At 40.8% G+C, this 10,784-nt stretch overlaps 1 protein-coding gene across 14 annotated transcripts in view; it reads left to right on the top strand.

The window, feature by feature from the left end:
• The window catches only part of BTNL9 (butyrophilin like 9), a 79,898-nt gene that overhangs the window by 29,370 nt on the left and 39,744 nt on the right, over positions 1–10,784 (top strand). For 3 of the 14 annotated variants that reach the window (XM_072728873.1, XM_025988978.2, XM_072728867.1), the window contains exon 1: positions 9,389–9,590. The gene's annotated coding sequence lies outside the window, so the exon portion shown is untranslated. Of the gene's footprint in view, positions 1–9,376; positions 9,777–9,809; positions 9,907–10,784 lie in introns of those variants that run through there. The other 11 variants (XM_072728869.1, XM_072728875.1, XM_025988979.2 and 8 more) reach the window with 9 other exon arrangements.

Below are 10,784 nucleotides of genomic sequence, written 5' to 3'. Positions count from 1 at the left end.
TCAGAATGATTAGTATCAAAAAGCCAAGAAATAGCAAGTGTTGGTGAGGATGTGGAGAAAAGGAAACACTCATGCATTGATGGGAATGTAAATTGGCACAGTCACTGTGGAGAAGAGTATAGAAATTCCCCCCCCCAAATTAAAAATAGAACTACATATGATCCAATACTTTTACTACTGGGTATTTACCTAAAGAAAATGAAAACACTAAATCAAAAATATTTATGCACCCCTATGTTCATCACAGCATTATTTACAGTAGCCAAGATATGGAGGCAACCTAAATGTCCATCAATAGATGAATAAAGAAGGTGTAACACACACACGTGGGCATATACACACATACAGGAATATTACTCAGCCATAAAAAATGCAGTCTTGCCACTTGTGACAACATGGATAGACCTAGAAGTTATTACACTAAATTCAGCGTATAAAATTGTCAAGTCACTATATTGTAGACCTGAAACTAATATAACACCGTATGTCAATTATATCTCAATAATGATACAAAATGATTTTGGAAACTACTTTTAAGTAGACATAAGTTTTTGTTGAAATAAGGTTTGATAGAATGACTTTATTTAATTAAAGTCAAATTTATAATTTTATAGTCTTATACACTTAACAGATACAATATTTGCTTATCTGCTTAGTAAGTACAAGTAAAATAAGAATGTATGCCTGTATTTTATGTAATGCTAACAATTAGGAAGACATGGTTGTTTTCTAATGAAACCTACAATATCAAAATAATCTTTATCAAAGATTTACTCAAATCAAGTGAATTTGAAAAATAGTTCTATATTCCCAGGAATTTTAGGAATATTTAATTTATATAAGCACTTACTTTTATCTAAACCAATGAAGATAGAGTTTCTTTAAGGAATTTTATAAATTAATTTGGTAACACCATCTGGAGGTGGGAAAATATCACATATACATACAGATAGACATAAGTAGAGATTCTGTGGTTTTCATTCTAAAATTTTAACCAGGAGTCAGGCATAAATACAGAATACAAAACTCCCTACTGTGTATAAGTGTTTGTCCTTGCCCCTTCCCTTCTTTATATTTTTATCTAAATTGTGTTTCTGATAGATGGAGGAAGTGACAGTTACAGGCTCAATATGGGGGCTAAAACTCTTCACTGTATTTGTGGGAGGAGATTTTTAAGATTGTCATTGCCCCAATATGTAATCTTACAGAAGCTGTGGAGCTAATCTGGACTAAGGGACTGAGGAGACACTAGACATTTGGGTGTATCCAAATCCCATATGAGTGGGTAAAATAGCCAGTCTACCTTCAATTAGTTTTTTTCCTTTTCAGCAATAAGTGATTACTTTTGGGATCCCTGGGTCTTTGAGACCCCTGATGGGGGAGCATAGAGTTTGAGTGATTACAAGGAGTTGAGGGGCTAGAATGGGAAGGGAAGGTCTGTGAGCAGAGGGATGCAGGAGTTAGCGGTATGAAGGGTGACATATCAAAAGATCTAAGGGAGCTGAAGAGAAGATTGGAGGTGATAAAAGGATGAAGGCATGAAGGGATGAGAGAGGATACATCTTGAGACGCCTGGCTGGCTCAGCGGTTGGGCGCCTGCCCTCTGCTCGGGTGGTGATCCCGAGATCCGGGATCAGGTCCCACATCAGGCTCCCTTCGAGGAGCCTGCTTCTCCCTCTGCCACTCTCTCTCTCTCTCTCTCTGTGTGTCCCTCATGAATAAATAAATAAATCTTTTAGAGAGAGAGAGAGAGAGAGAGAGAGAGAGAGAGAGAGGATACATCTTAGATGAGACAGTTTGGGGAGATACTAAGTTTCCCAAAGGAGCCATTGAAATGGCAAATTACCCTTAGTAAAGTACTGCCAACAGAAAAGGAAGTAAATAGAATGAATTGCCATACTGATGAAGCATATAGTTAGTGAGGGTTTGGGAAGGAGGAATTTCAGTTGACTGAAAAGCTGCCATATTCTTAATGGTATCTAGCAAACAAAGAAGCTTGCCTTTAACACAGGCTTTATGTCTTCTGAACAGAGAAGTCTGGGACTCTAACCCAGATTCTAATTCAGCTTCTAGAATACACTCAGAATCTTATGCATAAAAAAAATGTTCTCTTACTGACTTCAATAGACCTATTTTTCAGAGCACTGGATCAGAAGTCAGACTCACCAATATATTCCCAATCAGTAAATCAGGAATGAAGACAAAGCCTTCAAAGTTATGCAGCTGGGGTCACTAGCTAAGTCACTTACACACAAAATCTAACTTCACATCCCAGATCTGGTTGGAAGCAGGAAGCTCTTTTGTATTTTTCTTTGTATTTTAAAAAACTTATTCTAATGAAAGTAAGGCAGGCTCATTTCTGAAGAATGAAACTGGGAAAAAGCACTGTGATAAAAAGCAACAGTCCCCTAACCTCTTTCTCTCCTTCTCTCTTCTACCCATCTCATTCTTTTCGCCCAGAGGGAGAACTTTGTGGCTTTTAATTTTGATTTTTCTGTAGTTACTTCCTTATGTGTGTTGAATGAGAAAAAAGGAAGAGCTGAAATAAAACAAAAGCATTTATTTGAGGTCTCAGAATTACATTTTGGGAAGCACAGATTTGGGAAGCAATACAAATTGTGCCCCCCTAATGAACAAAAGTCAGCGATTTTCAAAAGACAAAGTGAAATGTTTGTATGGGTTGTTTCCAAAGACTCTTGGTTTCTGTTGGCAGCAGAAAACTCATTTTGGTTGTATATAATTGGTTGGTAAGGCTATCACTAAGCAAAGTCTCTTACTGTAGCAAGTTGCAGGTGTTTGGGCAGAGTCCTTGGAATATTTACAGTTTAGCTCATTTCAAAGTTTATGGTTTCATCTGGTAAGAATGTGCATAAAGCCCAGCTCCTTGGTGACCTCTAGTGGCCTCTCAGGTCTTTTAAAAAACTCCTTAACCTAAGTGACTCCATTTCACTTACCTCTCTCACATGTCTCAAGTATGTGTTTACATAACCACTCCCTGTCTGTTGACTCTCTGCTCTGAGGGATGAGGATCATCTCCTTTATCCTACCCTGTACCTTCCCACTCCTCTTCCCACTTGACTCTGTTATGATCTCTTTCCTCCCATGGTCACATCTACATTTTTAAACAATCATCTTCCAATTAAGAGAGTGAAAGAAAATCTTCAGAAATGAAGAGAATCGGAGAAATTATATTTCCAAAAGAAATTTATAGAAATAAAATAATGGGGGATCCCTGGGCGCGATCCTGGAGACCCGGGATCAAATCCCACATCGGGCTCCCGGTGCATGGAGCCGGCTTCTCCCTCTGCCTGTGTCTCTGCCTCTCTCTCTCTCTCTGTGACTATCATAAATAAATAAATAAATAAATAAATACATACATACATAAATAAATAAAATTTAAAAAAAAGAAATAAAATAATGGCAGATTTTTTGAAACAAAATAAACCCAAGGAAAGATGGACAAGTCATGTAACAGGAAACCAAGACGAACAACAACATTTCCCAAAGTGGTGATTGTTACCATAACTGCTGTTAATGTGGCTGTGATTTTTAATGGAATTTTTAGAAAGTAGTTCCTAAAGTAGAAGGTAAATTATACGTAAGAGCACCTGAAATGAAATTTTCAGATGGTTTCCACAAACCTAGAAGTTTGGAGGAAGAAAAGCAGAAAATAAAAGAAGAGAAAGAAAGGCAAGCTCAATATTTTGTCTCATTCAGAAGTTACCATACTTCTAGACATTGAGAAAAAATATATAAATGTATAAATTATTAAGGATAAGTATAGATAAAAATAGATTATAGAACTTTCAAACCACTAGAAGGGGCAGGAAGAAAGAACTCCATGACCCATCTAGTCAGGAAAGAGTACACAAAAAAAAACATGTTTCATAGGAACATAAAATAAGGTAGAATAAGTCCAAGAAAATCAGTAACCACAACAAATGTGACAAATTAAGGCACCCTACTAAAAGATAGGCTTTATTTTCTGGAAGAAAAAAATCCCATGTTTCTTATAATAGATCATAATAATGATGAAAAGAACAAACACTGGGATGCCTGGGTGGCTTAGTGGTTGAGTGTCTGCCTTCAGCTCAGGCCCTGGTCTCAGGGTCCTGGGATCAAATCCCATATCAGGCTTCCCACAGGGAGTCTGTTTCTCCCTCTGCCTGTGTCTCTGCCTCTCTCTGTGTGTCTCTCATGAATAAATAAGTAAAATCTTAAAAAAAAAAAAAAGAGTAAACACTTATTATGTGCCAGACATTATTCTACATAAATGTATGTAACTTATTTAGAGTAATATCTAAAACAAGATCACAGAGAAAGTTTATTTAAAAAAAAAAGTAGTGGACATTCAAAAAGTATTCTTCTAAGTAATTCTTGCATTAAAGAGGAAAAGAGGGGTGCCTGGGTGGCTCAGTCAATTAAGCCTCCGACTCTTAGTTTCAGCTCAGGTCATGATCATAGGGTCCTGAGGTCAAGCCCTATGTCAGGCTCCTCACTCAGAAAGGAGTCTGCTTGTTTCTCTCCCTCCTCCTGCTCTCTCTCAAATAAATAAATAAAATCCTTTTTTTATTTTCCTCTTTTTTAAAAAGAGGAAAACAAAACTAAAATTACAGGCTACTTGATAATAAACAACAATGAGTAAACTATATATGGGATGTGGTCTAAGAGATACACAGAGAATAATGACTTGTCTTATGTGTGCTTATTAGAAAGCTCTGATACAAAATAAATGAGATCATGGTCATATCAACCAAAATGTCAGAATAAGGATAATAAAATTACTTCCTCCAAAAGAAAGAAAAGAAAAAATCTAAGATGAAAATAGCTATCAGAGAAATAATGAAATAGGCTCAATGAAAACAATAGCTTTTTATTCAAAAAGTGAATAAAGCAAACTTTTAAGCAGAACTTCAAAAGAAAGAAGGAATTTAAAAAGGAACACATTAACATCAGAAACAATAGGTATAGAGGTTTACTCATCATGAGATTACCACACATAGTTTAAACCAATAAATGTGAAAACACTGGCAAAATGAATAATTTTCCAGGAGAATATAAAAGATCCAATATGATTTGTTTTTGTATTCTGTATCTGAATAGACACTATCAGTATATAGTTTTACAATAGTTACACATCTATTGTCCCCAAAGCCCATGTCCAGATGGCTCTGAGTTAATTCTAAACAACAGTTCTGTGGCACATAAAAAAAAATTCTTAGCAGAGAAGATGGAAAGTTTCCTTACTTGTTCTAAGACAGCTACACATTCCTTTTACTTTTTTTAGGATTTTATTTTTAAGTAACGTCCACACCTGACATAGGGCTCAAACACATGGCACTGAAGTCAAGAGTTGGATCCTCCATCATTTGAGCCAGCCAGGTGCCCCAGTCACACAATCTTTATTCCAAACTGAATGAGAAAAACGCTGGGGGTGGGGAGTGGTGAGAAAGACAAATGAAAGGAAATTATATCCTACCTCATTGATGAATATAAAAGAAAAGATGATCTTAAATATTAGTATGCAAATAGAGAATATTGTAAAAGTACTGCACTATGACTAAGTAGAATTTATTCTAGGAATACGAGAATGGCTCAGCAATGGTGTAGATGACATAATGAAGCCCATTTGGAGCTGGGGTAGGAAGCACAGGTTTGGTGCCCATGGTGTGAAGCACCATCTTTAAGAACAGCCTAATCTTTTTTTTTTTTCATTACAATCTCTTTATATAATTCAATCTCTGTCCAACTGTAAGCTTGAGCTGGCCCTCTCAAAAAGCATAATCAAGGTATACTAACCAGAGTTCATCCACTTCCCTCCTCCAAATAGAAAGAACTCATGTGAACACTGTTCTCACAGGGCCTACATTCAGCTGGGGGCTTCTTTACAATCAAGTCTCGTTCTACACCATTCTGCATATTATGATAGGGTGCTGGCTAGCTCTACCACAAAGGAAGTCTTCTGAGGTGGGAGTGTTCAATGCTGATGCCTTTGGGCAGCACACTCCAAATCATCCCAGAAATTCCCATTAACCTTGGACACTTTGCTGGTTGGGCAGTGTGTGCAGCCCTTGTTGCCCCACACCTCACCCCAGAACCCAGCTAAAGATGTGCACCTGCAGCTCCGTGGGCAGACAGTGTACTTCCTTCACTTTCTCAATGCGTGTGTATGCAATATTTACTGTTAGTGGGACAAAAGTACAATGGTGGGTGTGTGCCAGTTAACAGGCACAGGAGTTTCAGTCTGAGCTTGTTGGAGAACAACAAAGGAAGTTATGTAATGAGGAAGCTCAGAGCTCCTCAAAGCTCATGCTTTGGGCTGAGAGGGATGGGGAGAGTGGGTGATGAGAAATTAGAAAATCTGTTCTTTCTGACCGTGAACACTACAGAGCAAAGTGCATCTCTGTGATAACTGTCTCCTCTTTTGTATGTCAATCCATGTAACTAACTAGTCTCCTTTGTAAGCAGTAATTTGCTGGTGTATGAGAAATGCTAAAGGCTAAGGAAACTTGATCCCTAAATTCCAAAATTGTAGATGAAAATACCACCACACAAAGACATTTGCCAACTATGCCCCTATTAGGTACACAAGTTCAAACTCTAGGGCCAACTTGAAGAATGAGAAAGAAGAGATGTGTACACAAAGAAAGGTGGAGTTCACCCATGCAGACACTGGAAGAAGCAGTTTAGAGAAGGATCTTGGGAAAAGAGTATGGATTAGCAGAAAGAAGAGATGGGTAGAATGCCATATGAAAGAGCATGATGGCTGCAGGTGCTGCCTGGTGAAGATCAGGAGTGGGAATAGAGAGAGAAGCACTGAGAAGAGAGGTGGAGATAGGGATGACACACATTTCTCCATGAAAATTAGGGAAAACAGGTTTTTTCAAACTCAGGAGAGGAGATGACTCCTCAGCCTTCCCAAGCCTGCCTCTGTACTCACAAGTTCATGCTAAGCCCCTCTTACTAACATTTCTTCTGCCATCTTTCCTGGGCAGGGAAGGATTAACTCGTCCACTTATTTTTTTAATAAGTTAATTTTTATTGGTGTTCAATTTACCAACATACAGAATAATACCCAGTGCTCATCCCGTCAAGTGTCCCCCTCAGTGCCCGTCACCCATTCACCCCCACCCCCCACCCTCCTCCCCTTCCACCACCCCTAGTTCATTTCCCAGAGTCAGGAGTCTTTATGTTCTGTCTCCCTTTCTGATATTTCCCACACATTTCTTCTCCCTTCCCTTATATTCCCTTTCACTATTATTTATATTCCCCAAATGAATGAGAACACACACTGTTTGTCCTTCTCCGATGACTTACTTCACTCAGCATAATACCCTCCAGTTCCATCCACGTTGAAGTAAATGGTGGGTATTTGTCGTTTCTAATGGCTGAGTAATATTCCATTGTATACATAAACCACATCTTCTTTATCCATTCATCTTTCGATGGACACCGAGGCTCCTTCCACAGTTTGGCTATTGTGGCCATTGCTGATAGAAACATCGGGGTGCAGGTGTCCCGACGTTTCATTGCATCTGAATCTTTGGGGTAAATCCCCAGCAGTGCAATTGCTGGGTCGTAGGCCAGGTCTATTTTTAACTCTTTGAGGAACCTCCACACAGTTTTCCAGAGTGGCTGCACCAGTTCACATTCCCACCAACAGTGCAGGAGGGTTCCCTTTTCTCCACATCCTCTCCAACATTTGTGGTTTCCTGCCTTGTTAATTTTCCCCATCCTCACTGGTGTGAGTTGGTATCTCATTGTGGTTTTGATTTGTATTTCCCTGATGGCAAGTGATGCAGAACATTTTCTCATGTGCGTGTTGGCCATGTCTATGTCTTCCCCTGTGAGATTTCTGTTCATGTCTTTTGCCCATTTCATGATTGGATTCTTTGTTTCTTTGGTGTTGAGTTTAATAAGTTCTTTATAGATCTTGGAAACTAGCCCTTTATCTGATATGTCATTTGCAAATATCTTCTCCCATTCTGTAGGGTGTCTTTGAGTTTTGTTGACTGTATCCTTTGCTGTGCAAAAGCTTCTTATCTTGATGAAGTCCCAATAGTTCATTTTTGCTTTTGTTTCTTTTGCCTTTGTGGATGTATCTTGCAAGAAGTTACTGTGGCCAAATTCAAAAAGGGTGTTGCCTGTGTTCTCCTCTAGGATTTTGATGGAATCTTGTCTCACATTTAGATCTTTCATCCATTTTGAGTTTATCTTTGTGTATGGTGCAAGAGAGTGGTCTAGTTTCATTCTTCTGCATGTGGATGTCCAATTTTCCCAGCACCATTTATTGAAGAGACTGTCTTTCTTCCAATGGATAGTCTTTCCTCCTTTATCGAATATTAGTTGACCATAAAGTTGAGGGTCCACTTCTGGGTTCTCTATTCTGTTCCATTGATCTATGTGTCTGTTTTTGTGCCAGTACCACACTGTCTTGATGACCACAGCAACTCATCCACTTATTAGTTAAGCATGACTTTTTGCTCCCTCTCCTCTGGGCCCCATGCTGTGTTTGAGGATGATCCTCATGCTGCAGAGGGGGTTCTCTCACTGCCCCACTCCCAAGCTCCTTTAGACAACCCCCTTGAGAGGGCTAGTGTAAGCCAAGGAGAGTTGCTGTAAATGACACGATGGAGAGGGTTGGAAAAAGTAGGTTCTCTACTGTCCAAGGGCAGACAGAAATCCTTCCCTTCCCAATGATAGCCCCCCGGGAATTCAGACGTCATTCTCTTTTTGGAAAAATCAGGCAATTCTGGGAGTCTTTGAGGGTGTCCTGCATGTGAATGAACTACACTGTGCCGCAGCTCCGACCTGTCCCCTAGGAGAGATATAAGTCTGGGGTTCAGCCAGGTGGCTGCACTGTGGCCTGTGGCACTGTGGTGGTGTGAGGTAGTGCTTGCTTCTTTGCTGAGCTCCATTCCATTAGAGAAATCCCACTACAGTGCCCCCACCCTATTTCCAAGTTGTATGTGACTAGCTCTTGCAGGTTTTACTTATGGCAATACTCCAAGGCGATCTTCCTTACTTCCCTTACCATGCTGAGAAGGGCATAGCTGGTTAGGAGTTGGGCACCAATCCTTCATGCATAGTCCAGTCTAGTCTCCACATCTTTCACTGTGACACTGAGGAGAGAGGGGCTAGCTGGGGATGGCCATTCTGTCTCCCTGGGGTCCCAAAGATCCTAGGAAGCCAATTGGAGCATTTTCTCCCTGCTCAGAGTCTCTGCAATTCAGTGTCTGCAAAGCTTCCAGCTACCTTTCCTCTCCTTCTAATACCTTAGGGATATATTGTCCATGGAAATTTAATTCATGATTTCTCTCACAGAGACAGGATGTGACAGAGACTTCCTTGTTTTGTTCTGACCACTTTGGTTTTTATAGCAAAAGGCAGAGCAAGCAGTGTGTGTCTTAAGGTAGGGGGGTGAATAATTCTGCCACAGATGAGTTGGCTCCCTGAATTCAGTTGCCAGCTCATGTCCAGGGGACCTTAATACCTGGGACCAAGACGTTTTACTACAGCCTTGCCTTTGCAGGGAGTTGAGCTCACCAGGAACCATCTGCCATTTCAGACCCCTTGCTGCTACCTGCCAGGTATGTGGCTCACTCTCAACACCTGTCTAAACCTCCACCTTTCAGGAATGGGAAGCAGAAAGTGATGGCTATGGAGAGAGGACAAGATGGGTTGGCATCACCTCATAGGCTGAACCTGGCTGCAGGATGGGTTGTTTCAAGTGTGGCTAAGGGGAGATATTCATTCAGGCCGGTTCACCCGAGAAGGTAGGATTCTGACATACCCCATTTTCCTTCCAGCCTCCCTGAGGTTCCTTCTTGGGGCAGTTCATCTACCTTGGAGACTAACAGTGGAAATCCTCTTCTGGACCAATAGAAATCAAACCAGAGTAAGCCAGTGAGCATTAACTGAAAGCTTGTGGAGGGCAAAACATTGCAGTGGATACTGGAGGGGGAGAGAGTGGGAGAGTCCTCTGCAGGTGTACAGCTTAGGAAGCAGGAATGGGAGAAGCACAAAAGATCTGCTGTTACACAGCTCAAGGTCACAGAAGTGGCAAAAGCAAAAAAAAAAACAAAAAAAAACAAAAAGGCTTTAAAGAGATACCCAAGAGCTCAGGGACTGCAAATTAAGAGAGTGTAGTTCAAGAATTGGAGTTGCGAAAAGAGAAGAGTGGAATGGGGTTAGAGAGATGCCAAGGAGAAAATGTAAAGGAACGGGATTCCCCTGAGTGGAGGGTGGCGGCTTTTCTTCATCAGTGTGTATGACCTTTATTGCTCTGTGTCTTCAAGGGACATTCCAGAGGCTCCCAGAAGAGTATAGAGAATATGTGTCCCCCCCCCCCCCCCCCCCCGCCGCCCTGGAAAGGCTAGCTCCAGCCTGAGACCTCTTTCTGGCTGTCCTTCTCCTCCCTGGGTCTCCATCTTCCCCCAGTATCCAGTGGGTCCAGACTCTGTCCCCAGCAAAACCTCCGCAGCAGGTGGGCAGGAGGGGTCCCTTTAGGGTACAAAGGAGCACTCAACCCCTCTGAAATCACTTCAGGAAATCATCAGTCTCCTTCCAAGTTAAAAGCTTTTCAATACCTCTGCATTGGAAGCAAGGGGACCATAGCACATGTACCTCCTATCCAAGAAGATGCTGTTGGTAAGGTCTTAGGGAGACTTCAGTTTTAAGTTGTTTTATCAGCAGTAGGAGTTTGGAATTTTTATTCTTTTGCAGGCTGGTTGCTCATGCTTGCTTGTTTGTTCTTGTGGCTGAGACCCAAGCACTCAGTCTGC

This window comes from Vulpes vulpes, chromosome 12, assembly GCF_048418805.1.
Source record: "Vulpes vulpes isolate BD-2025 chromosome 12, VulVul3, whole genome shotgun sequence".
Classification (NCBI taxonomy): domain Eukaryota; kingdom Metazoa; phylum Chordata; class Mammalia; order Carnivora; family Canidae; genus Vulpes; species Vulpes vulpes.
This window is presented reverse-complemented; position numbering and strand designations above follow the sequence as displayed.